Genomic DNA, 22654 nt, shown 5'->3' on the forward strand with positions numbered 1-22654 from the left:
CACCACCGCAACTGCCTCCACCTCCAGAAACCACCCATCAAGCAACAGCTTTTGTTGCTGCATCGCCACCCCCGTTAGCCATCATCCATTGCCCAAACGACCCCTCGCACTCACAGAAGCGAACCAGTAATCCCACCACCGAACAGGCACGTCATTAACCCCCCTCCCCTCGCGTCGACCTTACTGCTGTCGACGTTGTTCCATCTTTCGCGAGCAGTTGTGGGTTGCTGCGATCCCGCCTTGCCGAGTTTTCTGTTTTCCGTCGAGGTTCGGTACGTCGAGGTTGTTGTCCGAGGTTTCGTCGCAGGTCCAACGCACCGGACGTCGATCGCAAGTAGGTATCCCTGCCCGTGTCCTTCATGTTTTATGTTAGTAAAATATATATATATGTTTGTTGAAATACAATCCTAGTTCATGCGAATAGTATGCAAATGAGCCAGACATATTCATATGATGTTTGTAAATCACTATTTCTTGTTAATTAACTCCGTATGATATTGAAATTTGGTCGTGAATGCATTTCCTTTGTTTCGTCATGTTTAGTAGTTATTCGGCATTTTGTTTCTTCACGCTCAGATTATTGTTATCTAAATGTTTGTCTTAATAGTTGTTTGTACGTGTAGTAGTAATGTTAAAATCATAGTAGTAATCTAATCCCGCGGAAAGATATTCGTTTCATCAAATAAGTTTAATCTACAACCCATGGCCTCGCGAAGTAGCAAAGAAATGTAGTCATTTTAAAAAAATAAAAAATAAATAAATAAAAATAAAAAATAAAAAAAAAACGAGGCTAGTTTCGCCAAATAAAATGTACAGATTGCGAGGCCCTCACAAAATATATGTATAAAATATTTAGATTCCGGGACGGGCCGTTTAGCAAAATTCACGGCCCTACCCAATATAATAATGTGCTAGTTGCTTTAGGCGCGCCTTTAATAATGTTATCTCCCTAAACTCGGGTGCACATTTATGTGACCCAAATCCAAATCTCAACGGAGTCGAAATATGTCTCTAGTCACGGGCGCATTGATTGCGGCGTGGCCCGAGATGCATTTCCATGACGTTGAAAATTCCTTTAAAAAATAAGAATGAGATGAGCCTCGCCGAATAAAAATACAAATTGTGGGGCCCTCAGTAAATACTTGTTTTAAATTACTTAGAATTCAGGAGGGCCGCTTAGTGAATTTCGTGGCCTTCCCAAAATAATAACGCGATAGTCTCTTTAGGCGCGTGTTTAATAATTTACTTTCTTAAGCTCGGGTGTGCATTTCATGCGACCCAAATCCAAATCTCAAAACATCAAATAAAATGCGTTCCGGATTGTGGGTGCATTTCATGTGACGCAGTCCAAAGACGTGTTTTAAGCGATGTTCACACTCTTGTAAAAATAATAAAGCGGTTAAAAGTCAAAATTTGCACATAAGTTCATACTTGTATAAAATCAGATAATCAAGCCGAATATAACAATTGAGCGACCGTGCTAGAACCACGGAACTCGGGAATGCCTAACACCTTCTCCCGGGTTAACAGAATTCCTTATCCGAATTTCTGGTACGCAGACTATAATATAGAGTCATTCTTTTCCTCGATTCGGGATTAAAATTGGTGACTTGGGACACCCTAAATCTCCCAAGTGGCGACTCTGAAATTAATAAACCAATCCCGTTTCGATTGTCCTTTAATTGGAAAAAACTCCCCTTGCACCCCCGCGGGCGCGGAAAAAGGAGGTGTGACAGCTCTGGCGACTCTGCTGGGGAGCAGACCCAGAACCACTGGTTCAGGGTTAAGAATTCGAGCTTAAAATAATTGTTATTATTTGGCTTTATCTATTATCTGATTTTTACATGTTTGAGCCTAATGTGTTAAATGCTGCTTTTACCGCTTTGATATTATTTGAACTGTATATAAACTGTGCCGAAACCCATATCCTTTCTGAGTCTTCTGAATCATGAAGAAGGGTGTACTTCGTACGACTTTTTTTCTGTATAGTGTCAAATCCCAATTTAGAACGAGGTTCGGACAAGTTGCTAAGCCGGTGAAGCTTCTGTATTCCCGGTACGCTGCCCCCCCTCGGCTCGAGCTGTCCGCTCGGGTAAGCCAGGTCTAGAACAAACACCCAGGTTCTGAACCTAGTATAACAAAGCCACATGCCGGATCCCTAGTAGGAACGTTTATTTGCATCATGTGCATTTGACTTAGGGGACTCAACACAGGGGTTGGGTCCGTCTAGGACAAGCAACCTGAAAATAATAGACCATATTTTGGCATCCTATGTGCTACATGTTGTATTTAGTCAAGGGCGAATGGGTCATTTGGTCATTTCCAGCATGGTTTTATTTTAATCAAAGCATGGGGAACATTTGTGGAATCCAAGGAGCCTTGGAATTCCCTATGTCCCCCACGCTTCATTTTTGGGAAAAGCACCTAGGGAACATTTGTGGAATCCAAGGAGCCTTGGAATTCCCTATGTCCCCCACGCTTCATTTTTGGGAAAAGCACCTAGGGAACATTTGTGGAATCCAAGGAGCCTTGGAATTCCCTATGTCCCCCACGCTTCATTTTTGGAAAAGCGCATAGGGAACATTCGTGGAGTCCAAGACGTCTTGAAAGTCCTTATGTCTCCCATGCCACATTTTTGAAAATAATAATAAATTAAATATGTATGTATATATATTTGAAAATAACAATAAATATAAAAAATAAAAATACATATAAAAACAAGGCATGAAAATTCAAAAGATTTTGTATGTTGTCATCATTTTTCACAAATTAGAAAATCGTGAAAAGATGAGGAAATGGCAGTGTAGAGATATAACTACTTATTTTTAGAAAGAAAAAAAAAAACAAATCCAAGTAGTGTCGAAACTCTGCCGAAATTTTGAGAATATAAAATAAAAAATATATGTCTTATTAGTTTGTTTTATTAAAAAAAAAGCATTAATAGAAAAGAAAATTGTTTGTCTTGCCATAAAAATGAAAAAAAGAGTCTTGTTTTTAAAATATGTGTTATTTATTTGTTTATGAAAATGACAAAATTAAAATAATCCAAAAATATTTTCTCCATTATTGGCTTCTCTAGGAAGTTTTTCTAATTATTTTCAAAATATATAAAAAAAAAACAAATCCGAAAATATTTTGATTCTGTTTTTTCAAAATTGAAAAGAAGATTCAAAATTCAAAAAAAAAAACATTTTGAGAAGCATTTCTTTTATTAAAAGCAAAATTCCGAAAAATATTTTCTTCTTCTTCTTTAGAATAAAGAAAAAAAGAGCAAATGAAAATTCAAAAATATATCTTAGAAGTGTTTCTTTTAAAAAGAAAATCAATCAAAAAATGCTTCCCTTCTTCTTTTAAAGTAGTTCTTTGACCGAACTACGCGGGTTTGATTCTCACCGGATGTGAGATACGTAGGCAACCCTCATCGGGTCCAACCCCCTTTTTTTGCTAAAAAGCCAAAAACAAATAATAATAATAAAAAAAACATGTCAAGTTTTTATTCATAAATAAGTCGGGTGATGTCCAACTTCCCCTTTTACAAAAAATAATAGCAAAATATATATGTCAAATTTCATAAAGAAGTCGGGTGACGCTGTTTTATCAAGACATAGCCGAATGTTCCCGAAAGGGACGCCGGAAGGCTGACTTTGCATAAACAGCCACTTTTGGGTCATTTTTAAGACTTGGTCCATTTGACCCCCACAACCTTAAAAATCTTCGTCCCCGATCGTTGAAAGGCCGTGGTTGCAATATTGACTTTTCTAATTTGAAAAATGATGGAAAAAAAAAGTTATAAATAAGTCAGGTGATGCTGTTTTGTCATAAATAGCCGGAAGGCTAACTTTGCATAAACAGCCACATTTTGGGTCATGTCTAGGAGTTTGGTCCAGTTGACCCACACAGCCTTAAAAAGCTTCGTCCCCGAGACGCTGAAGGGCCGTGTTTTGCAACACCAAGTTTTTATTATAATTTGAAAAAAAAGAGTCGACGGTCAGGTGAATACTGTCTTTTGTCATAATAAGCCGAGCCAGCTTCAGCCGCGTCTTAAACCGTTCTTGCCGAAATAGCCTTAGAATAATCTTTCAGTTGTCGAAGGGTTATTTTCGTAAAAGAATGGACAAGTTTGTAAAGTGTCGAAATAATTCTCCTCGGCCTCAAAATTCATGTGAGAGTTGGAAAGGGCCACGTTTGCAAAAAACAACCATTTGGTTAAAATTAGCAAATGGAAGAAGGAAGTTGGCCATTTATTTTGAAGTTTGTAAACCTTTTGATTAAAATAGGTGGTTTGTTTGATTTTCAAGTTTGTAGGTCATCTTTAAACCTTTGAAACCCAGTTTGTTTAATATGAAAGTGAAAAGAAAAAATGTTCATTATTGTTTATTTTTATTGGTCCGAACTACGCAAGGTCTGATTCATGCGGGGTCATGATACGTAGGCAATCTCCATAAGATTCGACCACTACAAAAAAAAATGAAAAAAGACAGAAAAAAGAGAATGAAAAATGATGAAAAAAAAATGAAAAAGAAAAAAAAAAGAAAAGAAATTGAAAAAAAAAGAAAAAATCGAAAAAAGAGAGAAAAAGAAAAAAGATGTTGTCAATAATAAGGACCGACTGAGTCCATTCCAACCTGTTTGTTGTGCAAATAAAATTAAGGTGGTTGGTTTGTGGTAAGCCAGAAAGTGACACCCAAAATCCTTTACTTGCACCTCATGATGCACACTCTGCGAGGATCAGGCCTGATGACAGAAGCATTCGAATCCTGTTGGAAACTTGTTGACGGAGATATGGAAGCTGGTAATGGTCTCGGCAGTATTGATGCAAAGCTCAGGGGCTAAGATGCCAGTTCTTGATAAAATCGGGGGCCGCTCCGTTCCTGGTTAGCAAGAGAGAAGCTGTTGGTGGCTTATTTTGTTGTCATTTCGGTTGTTCGGATTATTCTTAGGGTTGTAATCCAAGTATTGTCTTGTGTCAAACCTTCCTATCTTTCCATTTTGTCATATAAGTTTGTTCAAGTTTTGTCGAGGCTGGGTTAGAATTTTATTCTGGTTGTTTTGTTTGTCTGGTCATTCAAACCATTTTCACCGGTAATCTAATGCAAAATCCGGTCCTTTTTATTTCCAGTTTTCTTTTGTTTAGTCCTTTTATCATTTTTTATTCAATGCCGATTCTAGGGACATGACATGCGCACCCAGTTGGGCCTAGTCTTTAAAGTTAATCATAAAACCCCGAGAAGGTGATCAAAGCATTTAAAGGAAATAAGAACGGTTTGAGATTATTTGGAGCCCGAGTCATGTGGAACTGGGGCAAGTTAAACACAAAGAAAACCGTTAAAGAAAGATTCGCCTAAATTGGCATGAGGGTCATTCATAATAATGAGAATGAGATTATCGCCAAACGGTGCTTTAGAAGTGACAAATGAACAAACAGATGTTGAATATAATTGTCAAGTCCAGCACCATCGGAAGAGACTATAAATCTATTGTTTAATTGTGTTGTTTGCACTTGGCATGTTTTAAAGACTGGAATGACGAAGGCATTTTGTTCTGCTACCTAAACACTTTATCCTTTGTTACCCCTCTTGAGCCTTATTTATTTTTTCTTTCATACCCCTCGTTCGAAATTAGTAGCAACGAATAAAATACGCGAGCATGGCAGGTAAGAGAAGAGAAAGAAAAGAAAACAACAAAATGGAAAAAGAAGAATAAAAGAAAAAAGAGAGAAAGAAAAAACGACAAAAAGAAAGGAGAAATGAAAAGAGAAAAGAAAAGAAAAGTGATAACAAAAAAAAGAAAAAAGAAAAAAGGGTCAAATGAAAAAGAGGAATTGGGAACTATGTTTGACCTGATTCCTCAAAGAGGATACGTAGGAGCTTCACAGCTCGGTCATAGTTTTGAAAAATGAAAAAAAAAACAATTAAGATATCCCTAAGCAAGAAACTGGGGCAGAGGTTGCGGTCGTTGTAAATAAATCTAATTCCGAAGGTTGTAACTAATAACCCAAAATTAATGCATTTTTGAGCCTTTTATACCTTTTCTTTCTAGCCTATCCAAAACCCACATTACGGTCCAAAGAAAGACCTTCCGATCAGTCTTCAAAAGATGTCAAGTCAGACTAATGAAGAGTCTTACCGGCGAACATAACATTCTGTTCCACAGCAGAAAGGACTCTAATCTCCAGCGGAAAGAGTCATACCGGCGACACTCCAAATCCCCAGTTGGAAAATGATACAAATGAGAGAGTCTTATCGGTGAAAACCTTCACAGGCACCATAAGGCGATGAAAGCTGAGAGAAGAACCCAAAGATGAGAGAGACTTGATAGTGAAAACCCTTCGGGCACTACAAGTCGAATAAGATTGAGAATCAGAGGGGGAATCACCAATGGAAGATCTTAAAAGATGATTGACGGCCGAGGATAGGCCACATACGCATGTCATGGCCATTAGAGTCGGTATCTGCGTTTGATAGGTTTTTATTTATAGTTTCTTTTGTAAAAGAGTCATCGTTTCTTTTATCTTTTATTTTGTTTCTGTTATCTTTCTCCTTTCTTAAAAAGTTTTTCCCCAATAGAGTCTGTCCGGTCAGAACAAGTATGAAATAACTTCAAAATACGCCATCAGCTTTCCAAGATGAGATCTGACTAGTATATCCGAATGGTATAGTCAGCAAGGAACAAGCGCGAGGTCAGTGTCAGAAAAGATATCCCCAGCAAAGGGAATTGACAAAAGGATTGACGAGCATCAAGAGGGATATCCTTGCCAAAACAAAAGTTATAAACCTCAAGGCCAAGGCCCATGAATAAAGCAAGGAAAGTGGTGAGCGTGATTTGGCGAGATCCATACTAGACTAAAAGGTCGGGGAAATGTCAGTTTCCAAGCTATGCCACAAAAGAAGAGGGATATCCCCCAGCAGGAAGGGATTATCCCCAGCACATAAGATCATCCCCAACAAGTTGTTGAACGCAGAGCAAGGAAGGAGAAAGGGAAAGCCATCCCAGTAGGAGTATCACAACCAACCACCATGTTTTAAACTAACAATTTTGTTTGATTTGAAACAGGTAAATGAAATGGCATTGATGCCAGAACTGCGTGCCACAAGGGATATTATCAAACTGGGGCAGAAATTTTCCTTCCATTTAGAAAATTTTCTGGAAGTCAGGTACCCCCAGCTGATAACATTTTACCCCCCAACAGGTAAGTAAATCAAGGGAGGTAGTCTTTGAAAGAAGAAGCTATGCAAAAACAAAACAAAAAAGGAATAAAAAAAAAGAATAATAGTAAAATTGGGGAAGGTAGAAAAGGAAAATTCATCCCAATCCCCAGCAAGTATTCGAGGTAAGACATTTTCAAGTCTTAAGGATATTTTGGGTTCATCCGCCCTCGAATAGGATATTTTTGGGTTCATCCGCCCTCGAATAGGATATTTTGAGTTCATCCGCCCTCGAATAGGATATTTTGGGTTCATCCGCCCTCGAATAGGATATTTCGGGTTCATCCGCCCTCAAATAGGATATTTTGGGTTCATCCGCCCTCGAATAGGATATTTTGTGTTCATCCGCCCTCGAATAGGATATTTTGGGTTCATCCGCCCTCGAATAGGATATTTTGGGTTCATCCGCCCTCGAATAGGATATTTTGGGTTCATCCGCCCTCGAATAGGATATTTTGGGTTCATCCGCCCTCGAATAGGATATTTTGGGTTCATTCGCCCTCGAATAGGATATTTCGGGTTCATCCGCCCTCAAATAGGATCTGTTGGGTTTATCCGCCCTCGAATAGGATATTTTGGGTTCATCCGCCCTAGAATAGGATATTTTGGGTTCATCCGCATTCGAATAGGATATTTTGGGTTCATCCGCCCTCGAATAGGATATTTTGGGTTCATCCGCCCTCGAATAGGATATTTTGGGTTCATCCGCCCTCGAATAGGATATGTTGGGTTCATCCGCCCTCGAATAGGATATTTTGGGTTCATCCGCCCTCGAATAGGATATGTTGGGTTCATCCGCCCTCGAATAGGATATTTTGGGTTCATCCGCCCTCGAATAGGATATTTTGGGTTCATCCGCCCTCGAATAGGATATGTTGGGTTCATCCGCCCTCGAATAGGATATTTTGGGTTCATCCGCCCTCGAATAGGATATGTTGGGTTCATCCGCCCTCGAATAGGATATTTTGGGTTCATCCGCCCTCGAATAGGATATTTTGGGTTCATCCGCCCTCGAATAGGATATGTTGGGTTCATCCGCCCTCGAATAGGATATTTTGGGTTCATCCGCCCTCGAATAGGATATTTTGGGTTCGTCCGCCCTCGAATAGGATATTTTGGGTTCATCCGCCCTCGAATAGGATATTTTGGGTTCATCCGCCCTCAAATAGGATATGTTGGGTTCATCCGCCCTCGAATAGGATATTTTGGGTTCATCCGCCCTCGAATAGGATATTTTGGGTTCATCCGCCCTTGAATAGGATATTTTGGGTTCATCCGCCCTCGAATAGGATATTTCGGGTTCATCCGCCCTCGAATAGGATATTTCGGGTTAATCCGTCCTCAAACAGGATATGTTGGGTTCATCCGCCCTCGAATAGGATATTTTGGGTTCGTCCGCCTTCGAATAGGCTAAAGTTCCCTCCTAGGTTCAGTTTTCACTCATAGGAGATGCATTTCCTCCTAAGTCTAGTTTTACCAAGAGGAGATGCATTTCCTCCTAAGTTTAGTTTTCACCCGTGAGAGAGGCATTTCCTTCTAAGTTAGTATTGAAGTTGGGAGCCCGCCATACCCCAGAGGCATACATTTCTGTCCTTTCACATTTAAGTTCTAGGTCGCCCACCAGTATAATGTGGGAATACATTAAAGTTCTAGGTCGCCCACCAGTATAATGCGGGAATACATTTAAGTTCTAGGTCGCCCACCAGTATAATGCGGGAATACATTTAAGTTCTAGGTCGCCCACCAGTATAATGCGTGAATACTTTTAAGTTCTAGGTCGCCCACCAGTATAATGCGGGAATACTTTTAAGCTCTAGGTCGCCCACCAGTATAATGCGGGAATACATTTAAGTTCTAGGTCGCCCACCAGTATAATGCGGGAATATTTTTAAGTTCTAGGTCGCCCACCAGTATAATGCGGGAATACTTTTAAGTTCTAGGTCGCCCACCAGTATAATGCGGGAATACATTTAAGTTCTAGGTCGCCCACCAGTATAATGCGGGAATACTTTTAAGTTCTAGGTCGCCCACCAATATAATGCGGGAATACATTTAAGTTCTAGGTCGCCCACCAGTATAATGCGGGAATACATTTAAGTTCTAGGTCGCCCACCAGTATAATGCGGGAATACATTTAAGTTCTAGGTCGCCCACCAGTATAATGCGAGAATACTTTTAAGTTCTAGGTCGCCCACCAGTATAATGCGGGAATACTTTTAAGTTCTAGGTCGCCCACCAGTATAATGCGGGAATATTTTTAAGTTCTAGGTCGCCCACCAGTATAATGCGGGAATACTTTTAAGTTCTAGGTCGCCCACCAGTATAATGCGGGAATACATTTAAGTTCTAGATCGCCCACCAGTATAATGCGGGAATACATTTAAGTTCTAGGTCGCCCACCAGTATAATGCGGGAATACATTTAAGTTCTAGGTCGCCCACCAGTATAATGCGGGAATACTTTTAAGTTCTAGGTCGCCCACCAGTATAATGCGGGAATACATTTAAGTTCTATGTCGCCCACCAGTATAATGCGGGAATACATTTAAGTTCTAGGTCGCCCACCAGTATAATGCGGGAATACATTTAAGTTCTAGGTCGCCCACCAGTATAATGCGGGAATACATTTAAGTTCTAGGTCGCCCACCAGTATAATGCGGGAATACTTTTAAGTTCTAGGTCGCCCACCAGTATAATGCGGGAATACTTTTAAGCTCTAGGTCGCCCACCAGTATAATGCGGGAATACATTTAAGTTCTAGGTCGCCCACCAGTATAATGCGGGAATATTTTTAAGTTCTAGGTCGCCCACCAGTATAATGCGGGAATACTTTTAAGTTCTAGGTCGCCCACCAGTATAATGCGGGAATACTTTTAAGTTCTAGGTCGCCCACCAGTATAATGCGGGAATACTTTTAAGTTCTAGGTCGCCCACCAGTATAATGCGGGAATACGTTTAAGTTCTAGGTCGCCCACCAGTATAATGCGGGAATACTTTTAAGTTCTAGGTCGCCCACCAGTATAATGCGGGAATACATTTAAGTTCTAGGTCGCCCACCAGTATAATGCGGGAATACATTTAAGTTCTAGGTCACCCACCAGTATAATGCGGGAATACTTTTAAGCTCTAGGTCGCCCACCAGTATAATGCGGGAATACTTTTAAGTTCTAGGTCGCCCACCAGTATAATGCGGGAATACATTTAAGTTCTAGGTCGCCCACCAGTATAATGCGGGAATACATTTAAGTTCTAGGTCGCCCACCAGTATAATGCGGGAATACATTTAAAGTTCTAGGTCGCCCACCAGTATAATGCGGGAATACATTTAAGTTCTAGGTCGCCCACCAGTATAATGCGGGAATAATTTTAAGTTCTAGGTCGCCCACCAGTATAATGCGGGAATACATTTAAGTTCTAGGTCGCCCACCAGTATAATGCGGGAATACTTTTAAGTTCTAGGTCGCCCACCAGTATAATGCGGTAATACTTTTAAGTTCTAGGTCGCCCACCAGTATAATGCGGGAATACATTTAAGTTCTAGGTCGCCCACCAGTATAATGCGGGAATACATTTAAGTTCTAGGTCGCCCACCAGTATAATGCGGGAATATTTTTAAGTTCTAGGTCGCCCACCAGTATAATGCGGGAATACATTTAAGTTCTAGGTCGCCCACCAGTATAATGCGGGAATACATTTAAGTTCTAGGTCGCCCACCAGTATAATGCGGGAATGCATTTAAGTTCTAGGTCGCCCACCAGTATAATGCGGGAATACTTTTAAGTTCTAGGTCGCCCACCAGTATAATGCGGGAATACATTTAAGTTCTAGGTCGCCCACCAGTATAATGCGGGAATACATTTATGTTCTAGGTCGCCCACCAGTATAATGCGGGAATACATTTAAGTTCTAGGTCGCCCACCAGTATAATGCGGGAATACTTTTAAGTTCTAGGTCGCCCACCAGTATAATGCGGGAATACTTTTAAGTTCTAGGTCGCCCACCAGTATAATGCGGGAATTACATTTAAGTTCTAGGTCGCCCACCAGTATAATGCGGGAATACATTTAAGTTCTAGGTCGCCCACCAGTATAATGCGGGAATACATTTAAGTTCTAGGTCGCCCACCAGTATAATGCGGGAATATTTTTAAGTTCTAGGTCGCCCACCAGTATAATGCGGGAATACTTTTAAGTTCTAGGTCGCCCACCAGTATAATGCGGGAATACATTTAAGTTCTAGGTCGCCCACCAGTATAATGCGGGAATACTTTTAAGTTCTAGGTCGCCCACCAGTATAATGCGGGAATACATTTAAGTTCTAGGTCGCCCACCAGTATAATGCGGGAATACATTTAAGTTCTAGGTCGCCCACCAGTATAATGCGGGAATACATTTAAGTTCTAGGTCGCCCACCAGTATAATGCGGGAATACATTTTAACACCAGTATAATGCGGGAATACATTTTGTCTGTTCATTCCATATTCTAGGTCGCCCACAAGTATAAATGCAGGCATGTCATTACCAATAGGAGACGCACTTCCTCAGTTTAGTTTCACCATAGGAGACGCACTTCCTAAGTTTAATCTTACCAATAGGAGACCCGCCTGTAGAACGGAGTTTGTTGTAGGACAAAGAAAAATAGAAATCAGGCGTCCACCTGGAGAACAAGGACAAAGAAAAGAAGTAATCAGGCGTCCACCTGGAGAACAAGGACAAAGAAAAATAGAAATCAGGCGTCCACCTGGAGAACAAGGACAAAGAAAAGAAGTAATCAGGCGTCCACCTGGAGAACAAGGATAAAGAAAAATAGAAGTCAGGCGTCCACCTGGAGAACAAGGATAAAAGAAATAGAAATCAGGCACCCACCTGGAGAATAAGGGAATACAATTGAAGTATTTAAGTCAAAAGCCCGCTCATATGAGAAAGGAGCACACTCAGAATCAATAAAGCAGAGGAATACAACAGGAATCCCCAGATGTGGAAGTGGAGAACGGATGTGGTCTGCTCAAGAACTAACACCTACAACTAGCAAGTATCAAGGTTCAAATCCAAAGTATGTATGAAGCACCATTCAAGACTCAAGACCAAGTTTCAGAAGTCTTGAGAGATAGGAATCCTTGTAACTAGTAGCTGATAGGCTTAGTTAGTCTTTTTCAGTTTTTATTTTTGTTGTAATGACAGGACCGCGGACCGGAACCTCAACGGAACGGCACCTCGATCGGCTCTTCACCTCGGTACACTTCACTATCTCTCTCATCCCGAACTACACGTGGCCTGATTCCTGTATAACCAAGGATATGTAGGCAGCTCAGATACCGGGGCTCGGTCACATTCCCTCCCTTTCCTTAAGTGTAGTCCATCCAAGTAATGGTCGGGTCAAAAACACGTCTAGTCGTTCTTTGTCGGAAAACTCTTCGTGTTTCCAGTCAAAGAGGGGCAGCTGTAAGCACGTGATTTTTGACCCTCCCCGAGAATTTTCACATTTTTAGCATGAATATGTGAAATTGGGTCCAGTATAGCTATTTTAACTATTTTTACTTTATTTCGTTGCAAAAAGAAAAAAAAAATTTCAAAAAATATATATATAAATTTTAGTTTATGTATCTCTCATAAGCTTGAAAAAATACAAAAATTGCACTTTATTTTGTACTTTATATAATTTCGAAAATTACAGAAAAATAAATAAAATATAGTTCTATTAAGGTTTTATAGTCATTTTAACTTTGAAAAATACAAAAAATATTACTTCATATTTTCTCTTAATATTGAAAAACAAAAATTACAAAAAATAGTTTTATTAATATTTTTGTAGCTATTTTAAACCTTGAAAAATATTTAAAAAAGATATAGTTTTGTTTAAATACTAGTCTTATTTTTGGTAGTTATTTTGCTTACATAGGACTAGTTAAGCAACGTGTTCCTATTTCTCGGGTCCGGGCAAAAGAATAATATTCGGGTTTAAACTACCCGGTTTTAGGCCTAATTTTCGGACCTAGCCCATAATAAACCGTGTCCAGGACACATGGGGAACCCCACCACGCGTGGGGGACATATGCCTCGAACCCCACCACGCGTGGGCTCATTTTTCTGGGCAAAACCCATGCTAAATACACGGATGAAACACAAAAGGAGGGGGGACTTTGAAATTTTTGGAGGATACTACTGTTCCTCTTTCTTCTTAAAAGAAAGAAGTGAGAAAACCCTACCCAAAAAGGGACTCCATTTCCGGACTTCCCCCAGCAGCATCCATCGACCACCCGTCAAGCAGCAGCCATCGCTGCTGCGTCGTCCAACCACCCCCCGTCGTCAACTGCCCAAACGACCTCTCCAAATGCAGCAACAACCAGCTCCTTGACACCACCCGAACACCACCACCGCAGCTGCCTCCACCTCCAGAAACCACCCATCAAGCAACAGCTTTTGTTGCTGCATCGCCACCCCCGTTAGCCATCGTCCATTGCCCAAACGACCCCTCGCACTCACAGAAGCGAACCAGTAATCCCACCACCGAACAGGCACGTCATTAACCCCCCTCCCCTCGCGTCGACCTTACTGCTGTCGACGTTGTTCCATCTTTCGCGAGCAGTTGTGGGTTGCTGCGATCCCGCCTTGCCGAGTTTTCTGTTTTCCGTCGAGGTTCGGTACGTCAAGGTTGTTGTCCGAGGTTTCGTCGCAGGTCCAACGCACCGGACGTCGATCGCAAGTAGGTATCCCTGCCCGTGTCCTTCATGTTTTATGTTAGTAATATATATATGTGTTTGTTGAAATACAATCCTAGTTCATGCGAATAGTATGCAAATGAGCGAGACATATTCATATGATGTTTGTAAATCACTATTTTTTGTTAATTAACTCCGTATGATATTGAAATTTGGTCGTGAATGCATTTCCTTTGTTTCGTCATGTTTAGTAGTTATTCGGCATTTTGTTTCTTCACGCTCAGATTATTGTTATCTAAATGTTTGTCTTAATAGTTGTTTGTACGTGTAGTAGTAATGTTAAAATCATAGTAGTAATCTAATCCCGCGGAAAGATATTCGTTTCATCAAATAAGTTTAATCTACAACCCATGGCCTCGCGAAGTAGCAAAGAAATGTAGTCATTTTAAAAAAAATAAAAAATAAAAAAATAAAAAAAAAATAAAAAAAAAAAGGCTAGTTTCGCCAAATAAAATGTACAGATTGCGAGGCCCTCACAAAATATATGTATGAAATATTTAGATTCCGGGACGGGCCGTTTAGCAAAATTCACGGCCCTACCCAATATAATAATGCGCTAGTTGCTTTAGGCGCGCCTTTAATAATGTTATCTCCCTAAACTCGGGTGAACATTTATGTGACCCAAATCCAAATCTCAACGGAGTCGAAATATGTCTCTAGTCACGGGCGCATTGATTGCGGCGTGGCCCGAGATGCATTTCCATGACGTTGCAAATTCCTTTAAAAAATAAGAATGAGATGAGCCTCGCCGAATAAAAATACAAATTGCGGGGCCCTCAGTAAATACTTGTTTTAAATTACTTAGAATTCAGGAGGGCCGCTTAGTGAATTTCGTGGCCTTCCCAAAATAATAACGCGATAGTCTCTTTAGGCGCGTGTTTAATAATTTACTTTCTTAAGTTCGGGTGTGCATTTCATGCGACCCAAATCCAAATCTCAAAACATCAAATAAAATGCGTTCCGGATTGTGGGTGCATTTCATGTGACGCAGTCCAAAGACGTGTTTTAAGCGATGTTCACACTCTTGTAAAAATAATAAAGCGGTTAAAAGTCAAAATTTGCACATAAGTTCATACTTGTATAAAATCAGATAATCAAGCCGAATATAACAATTGAGCGACCGTGCTAGAACCACGGAACTCGGGAATGCCTAACACCTTCTCCCGGGTTAACAGAATTCCTTATCCGGATTTCTGGTACGCAGACTATAATATAGAGTCATTCTTTTCCTCGATTCGGGATTAAAATTGGTGACTTGGGACACCCTAAATCTCCCAAGTGGCGACTCTGAAATTAATAAACCAATCCCGTTTCGATTGTCCTTTAATTGGAAAAAACTCCCCTTCCACCCCCGCGGGCGCGGAAAAAGGAGGTGTGACAGGCAATATTTAGCACATTAGGCTCAAACATGTAAAAATCAGATAAAGCCAAATATAACAATTTATCTAAGCTCGAATTTCTAACTCTGAACCAGTGGTTCTGGGTTAGTAAAGTCCCCAGCAGAGTCGCCAGAGCTGTCACACCTTCTTTTTCCGGCACCCGCGAGGGGCGAAGGAGTTTTTTCCAATTAAAGGACAATCGAAACGGGATTTATTTACTTATATCAGAGTAGCCAATTGGGAGATTTAGGGTGTCCCAAGTCACCAATTTTAATCCCGAATCGAGGAAAAGAATGACTCTGTATTACAGTCTACGAACCAGAAATCCGGATAAGGAATTTTGTTAACCCGGGAGAAGGTATTAGGCATTCCCGAGTTCCGTGGTTCTAGCACGGTCGCTCAACTATTATATTTGGCTTATTTATCTGATTTTTTAAATAATTAAGAACTTATATGCAAATTTAGCTTTTAAAACCGCTTTTATCATTATTCCTCTTATTATTTTATACAAGAATTGCAACGTCGTGAAAACGCATCTCGAACCACGTCACAACCAGTGTACACGTGATTTGTTGACGCATTTTGACTCTGCCAAGATTGAGATTTGGATTACATAAATGCACACCCATGTTTAAGAAAATACCCTTATTAAATATGCGCCAATACACTACGCGTTATTATACTATTAGGTAGGACTGTGAAATTTACTAAATGGCCCATCCCGGAATCTAAGTATTTTTTTAAAAAAATAAATAAGATTGGAGGACCCTGCAAATTTTGTATTGTTTATATTTATTTATTTTTAGCGAAATCCTCCCTTATTTTATGAATATCTTAAAATGACTACATTTCTTTTTATTAAACTTGTCTATAAATACAAAAATCAATTTTTTACATACTTAAAATAACGTATTAAATACTAGTTTAAGACAAATATTTAACGAAATGAAATATCACTAAAAATGTAATTATAAAAACTATATGGAATTGTCAAATAATATTTTAAAAGAAACTAATTATCCCATCTAGATTAAATTCACATTGTTAGATGACTTGAGCTATTGAAATTAATTATTTACAATTACGGAGAATTAGAAACAATCTTGACTACTAATGCGTATTTCTAAAAAATTAAATAATTTAACCTTAACTAACCTTGTTTTAATTCAAATCATGTTATAATATTTGATTCGCAAAATCAAAAAAATTCCTGTTTCACCTAAATTTAGCTACATGATTTTGATTAACTTAAGGTTAGCGATACTAAAACCCTTATAAATAAGGAACTTAAGCAATTTTGCCAAACTGATTTAATAAAGTCATTTTTACGTTATTTTCTTCTATTATAATTATTTGACAGTTCAATCAGTAATGAACATGCTTAAATATATACTACCTAATAATCAGGTTAAAGCAAAGCATTATTTAATACATCGCTACAATATGCCTAATTATGAAAAACGACGGCGATTTACAGAATAATAATACATGAAATAACCTAAATGCAATTAATAAAAAAACTAAATTTAAAATTTAAAATTCCATTCTTCATTTCAGCTTACAAAAGGCCAAAATTACAGTTGTGTACCTGATATTGTCAATATAAGAAGAAGAAAGTCAGCCACGTAGTACGTAACACAGCAACAACAATAATAACCAGCAATCCAGTCAACAGAAATCCCAGTGACAGATTTGAAAATCAAAATAAAATCCAGAAACACTGACAACAAACAACGGACAGAAACCAAGGGAATTTTCAGATTTGAAAGGCTAATTAATGTTTAACCCTTAATTTCTAAACCCGTATATCAGAATATTTATCAGGTGTGTACTACTCTCTCTTCTAATTTCCAGCTTTTTTTATTTGTATTTTTTTTCTTTTCTTTTTCTTTCTTGAAAGTTTTAATATTTTTCGGAATTTTTCTTTCTCTCTTAAATATTCAGCTCTTTTTTTCTCTCTCTCTCTCTATTTGTCTCTCCCTTAAATCTGATCAAGCCTCTCCCTTTTATCCCCATCTTTCAACATTTTTAAAATATAAAAACTCATTATCTTCCCACTCAACCCCCTTTTAATCCCACTATCTAATGTTTTGTCCCCCACCTTATTAAACAAATACCTCATTATATCTTGTCCTCCATGTTTATATTAAACAATTGCATTATTCCCCACCATTATATCTTGTCCCCCCATTATTAATTACTTTAATATTATCTTAATTTTAATGGAAAGAACACTCAAAATAAATAATTATTCAGAATTTAAATTCCAAAAATACCCCTCTGCCCTTACCGAAATTACCATTTTACCCCTGAACGTACTGCGATTTACCAAACTACCCCCATCAGCTCTAAACGATCAATTAATCAAACTTGACCAAAATATAGCCAATATGACCAATTTCTAAACAAATTCAACAACAACTCATATGAACACAGATGAACAACAACAAATTAATGTGAATGAATTAACCATATTGGGAACCAATCCTCGTTAACTTAGACCAACAATGGATGAGCAAGGAAACAACAATATTAATAACACACCACATGATTCAAACTAAACCAACAAATCAAAAACATAAACTCACATTAAATCACTGGATTAAAAATGAACTTCAAACAAAGATGAACATGAATTAAATATATTTTAAACAACAAAACATGACGGATTCACATGATTAAACCAATATATTTCCCTATTACAACTAAATTCTTTTAGACAAATAACAAGATCGAAGAAGAAACAATTATGAACTTAAACTTGAATCTAACAACATTACAACCAACAATTTTTATACTAAACTTAAACAAGATCATGAGACAAACTCAAGAAATAATCGCAAATGATAAACAATAAACAAGAAAATCAAACTTATACTAATTTCGGATTCAATCGATTTAAACTAACATCGAACAATATTAAAATTAAACTAACAATTTCTTTTACAAATACAAAATAAAAGCACATGAAATAAACTGAAAAACTAATTAATCAAAGTTCCATTTGAATATGAAAATTAAATCAACAAAACATATGAACAAACTAAAAAAAATTACTTCAACGATGAACAAAACAAGAATGTTAAACCCAAATCTTAAACCCACTAACCGGATCGAAACGACGATCGAAGAAGATGGTCGTTTGGCGTCACTTGAAGACGACGCAGCAGCACAGTAGCAGTTCCAGGAGCAGCAGCTCAACACGATGGAATTACAGCAGCAACACGTCGGAGCAGGCAACAACGCGAATGGAGACGCAGCAGCGCGACACAGTAGCAGCTGGGCTGCTTCACGTAGCAGAAACGATGGCGGATTTGGGTGGTATATTGGTGGTGTTGTATGTGTTGTTCACAGTTGGAAGACAAAGCAGGAGGGGGGGTCGTTCATGGCGACGTGAAGAACGAAGCAGAAGAAGATGCAGCAGCTATGGAAGCTCGACGAGGGCAACAACAATGGTTGGCGCAGCAACGATGGTTGCTCGTCAATGGCGGACGTGAGGAGGAGGCTGGTTGCTGCTGGTTGGGCGACAAAACAGCTGCCATGACGAAGAAGATGAAGACGAAGAAGCAGCAAGGGTGGAGCTTGGGGGTCGACGCAACTCGTCAATGGCGGACGGGGGTGGTCGACTGGTTTTTTCCGGTGATTGGAGGGGTCGTTTGGAGGTGAGGAAAGAGATGACGATGTGTGGGGGAAAGGGAAGCTGGGTAGCAGCAAGGGGGGGGGGAAGCCATGGTTGCTTGCTTTAGAGTTTGGAGAAGAAGAAGAAAATGAGGGGGGGATGGGTTGGTTTAGTTTAGGGTTTTTTGTGTTTTTTTTTTTTTTGAAAATGCAAGATAGGGGGTGCTGGGTCTTTGGGATTATGGACCGGGTCGACCCGGTTTGAAATGGATCGGGTCATGGGGAAGGTTGGGCAATTATTTGGGCCTGGAGTTGAAATTTGAAGAAGTGGCCCAATCCGATTTTTCTTTGTATTTTTGCTCTCCTTTCTTCTTTTATTTTTCTTAAACTAAATTATAAAAATACTTGAATTATTATTAAGAACTAAATTAAGTTATAAAATCGCAAATTAACTCCCAATAACAATTAACGCACAATTAAGTAATAATTAAGCATAAAATTGTATATTTGGACATTAAATGCTAAAAATGCAAAATATGCCTATTTTTGTAATTTTTTAATTTTTTGTAAAACAAACTTAATTACTAACAATTGTAGAATTAAATCCTACATGCAAAATGCGACATATGTTTTTTTTGTATTTTTATTAATTTAACAAATAAACATGCATAGACAAATACTAATAATTATCCAAAATATCACAAAATTGCACACCAAGGAAAATCATTTTATTTTTGAATTTTTTGGGAGTAATTCTTTCATAGGGCAAAAATCACGTGCTCACAGCTGCCCCTCTTTGTCCGAAAACACGAAGGGTTTTCGTGCAAAGATAAAGTGAGCGGATACGAGCGATTTTTGCCCGTTCGAGTACTCCGTGTGAAGCACTTTTTGAAAGATCTGACCGAACCTCTACTTCAAAGGTTTTCTACATATCCCGGGCTGAACAGGAATCAGGTCAATGTAGTTCGGGAAGTTTTGGTAGCTGGAACTACCATGGGACTGCAATGTTACTGCTGTTGCATGCTACTTTTACTGTTTGCTGACCTCCTTATTATACCATGCTTAAAAGAAAAATCAAGAAGTTAGGTTAGACTACGGATTACAAGATCTTATCTGTCTTCCCCTTGCTCTGGTTTCCTTACTTTCTTGTCGGCTTGTGTTTCCTCTGGTGCCTTTCTTTCGAAAACTGCTGGGGATGACACTGGCCTTTTGCCTTTTGAGTATAAGTTTTATTATTCCGTTCTGTCTGCTGGGGACGCTGCTTTCTGCATTAAAGCTTGTTATGCTGAGGATTTTTGTTGTAACCCTCCTCATTACTGCCTTCTGCTTGATCTTGACATGTATTCCTCTGTTCTGCAGGCGGGCTCCTGACTTCAATCTTAACTTTTGAAAGATGGCACAACCTCAATTCTCCAGGCAGGATCCTGACTTCAACAATATAACAACCTCCGTTCTGCAGGCAGGATTCTGACTTCAGCAACAACTTAAATGTAACACCTCCATTCTCCAGGCGGGCTCCTGACTTCAACAAATCCTTAAAAATAACACTTCCATTCTCCAGGCGGGCTCCTTACTTCTTCAATCCTTAAAAATAACACCTCCATTTTCCAGGAGGGCTTCTGACTTCAACAACTTTTTTTAAAAATATAACAACCTCCATTCTCCAGGCGGGCTCCTGACTTCTTCAATCCTTAAAAATAACATCTCCATTCTCCAGACGGGATCCTGACTTCAACAACTTTTTTTAAAAATATAACAACCTCCGTTCTCCAGGCGGGCTCCTGACTTCAATAACTTCTTAAATTTTATCACCTCCATTCTCCAGGCGGGCTCCTGACTTCTTCAACCTCTTCAAAATTTTATCACCTCCATTCTCCAGGAGGGCTCCTGACTTCAACAACTCCTTAAAAATAACACCTCCATTCTCCAGGCGGGCTCATGACTTTTCAACTAAAAAAAAATATAACAACCTCTATTCTCCAGGCGGGCTCCTGACTTCTTCCATATATCAACCTCCGTTCTCCAGGCGGGCTCCTGACTTCAACAACTTCTTAAATTCTATCACCTCTATTCTCTAGGTGGGATCCTGACTTCAACAATATAACAACCTCCGTTCTGCAGGCAGGATTCTGACTTCAGCAACAACTTAAATGTAACACCTCCATTCTCCAGGCGGGCTCCTGACTTCAACAAATCCTTAAAAATAACACCTCCATTCTCCAGGCGGGCTCCTAACTTCTTCAATCCTTAAAAATAACACCGCCATTTCCAGGCGGGCTCCTGACTTCAACAACTTTTTTTAAAAATATAACAACCTCCATTCTCCAGGCGGGCTCCTGACTTCTTCAATCGTTAAAAATAACACCTTCATTCTCCAGGCGGGCTCCTGACTTCAACAACTTTTTTTAAAAATATAACAACCGTAGTTCTCCAGGCGGGCTCCTGACTTCAATAACTTCATAAATTTTATCACCTCCATTCTCCAGGCGGGCTCCTCACTTCTTCAACCTCTTCAAAATTTATCACCTCCATTCTCCAGGCGGGCTCCTGACTTCAACAACTCCTTAAAAATAACACCTCCATTCTCCAGGCGGGCTTCTGACTTTTCAACTAAAAAAAAATATAACAACCTCTGTTCTCCAGACGGACTCCTGACTTCTTCAACTTTCTCATAAATTTTATCACCTCCATTCTCCAGGCGGGCTCCTGACTTCTTCAACCTCTTCAAAATTTTATCACCTCCATTCTCCAGGCGGGCTCCTGACTTCAACAACTCCTTAAAAATAACACCTCCATTCTCCAGGCGGGCTTCTGACTTTTCAACTAAAAAAAAATATAACAACCTCTGTTCTCCAGGCGGACTCCTGACTTCTTCAACTTTCTCAAAAATTTCATCACATCCATTCTCCAGGCGGGCTCCTGACTTCTTCAACTTAAAATTTAACAACCTCCGTTCTACAGGCGGGCTCCTGACTTCTTCAATATATCAACCTCCGTTCTCCAGGCGGGCTCCTGACTTCAATAACTTCTTAAATTCTATCACCTCTATTCTCCAGGCGGGCTCCTGACTTCTTCAACTTCTTACATTTTATCACCTCCATTCTCCAGGCGGGCTCCTGACTTCAATCACTTCTCAAAATTTTATCACCTCCATTCTCCAGGCGGGCTCCTGACTTCTTCAACTTAAAATATATCAACCTCCGTTCTCCAGGCGGGCTCCTGACTTCTCCAACTGCTTCATTCAAAATTGGTGTTTCATTCCTCTGAAAATTGCTGGGGATAACACCGATATTTTATTTCATCAATGTGCCATTTTCCTTCCTTAAAGACTATTTCCTTTAAAGCTGGTGCTTTCACTTCCCTGAAACCTATCGGGAATAACACTGCTGGGGAATTATCTTTCTCTTTTTAACAATGGTGGGGATGATATTGATTATCTTGCTTTTTCCAAGATTGTTTTTCTCTTAAAACTTTTATCTCCCTTCTCGTTTACTGCTGGGGATTTTTTCTTCCTTCAAATACTTGTGTTATTTTTTTTCTCTTTCCCAAATGACTATCTCATTTTAAAAAAAAATTCGTAATGAGAGAAAATTTTCTGCCCCAGTTTGATGATCTTCTCTAGGACCCTGTCTTCCTGCGGTCAATAATATTTCTTTTCCCTGTTATAAATCAAAGAAAAAAAATTATTAGTTTAAAATGGAGGCGAGTGGTCGTGCCACTTCTGCTGAGGATGG

Source organism: Nicotiana tabacum, chromosome 16, assembly GCF_000715075.1.
Source record: "Nicotiana tabacum cultivar K326 chromosome 16, ASM71507v2, whole genome shotgun sequence".
NCBI lineage: Eukaryota > Viridiplantae > Streptophyta > Magnoliopsida > Solanales > Solanaceae > Nicotiana > Nicotiana tabacum.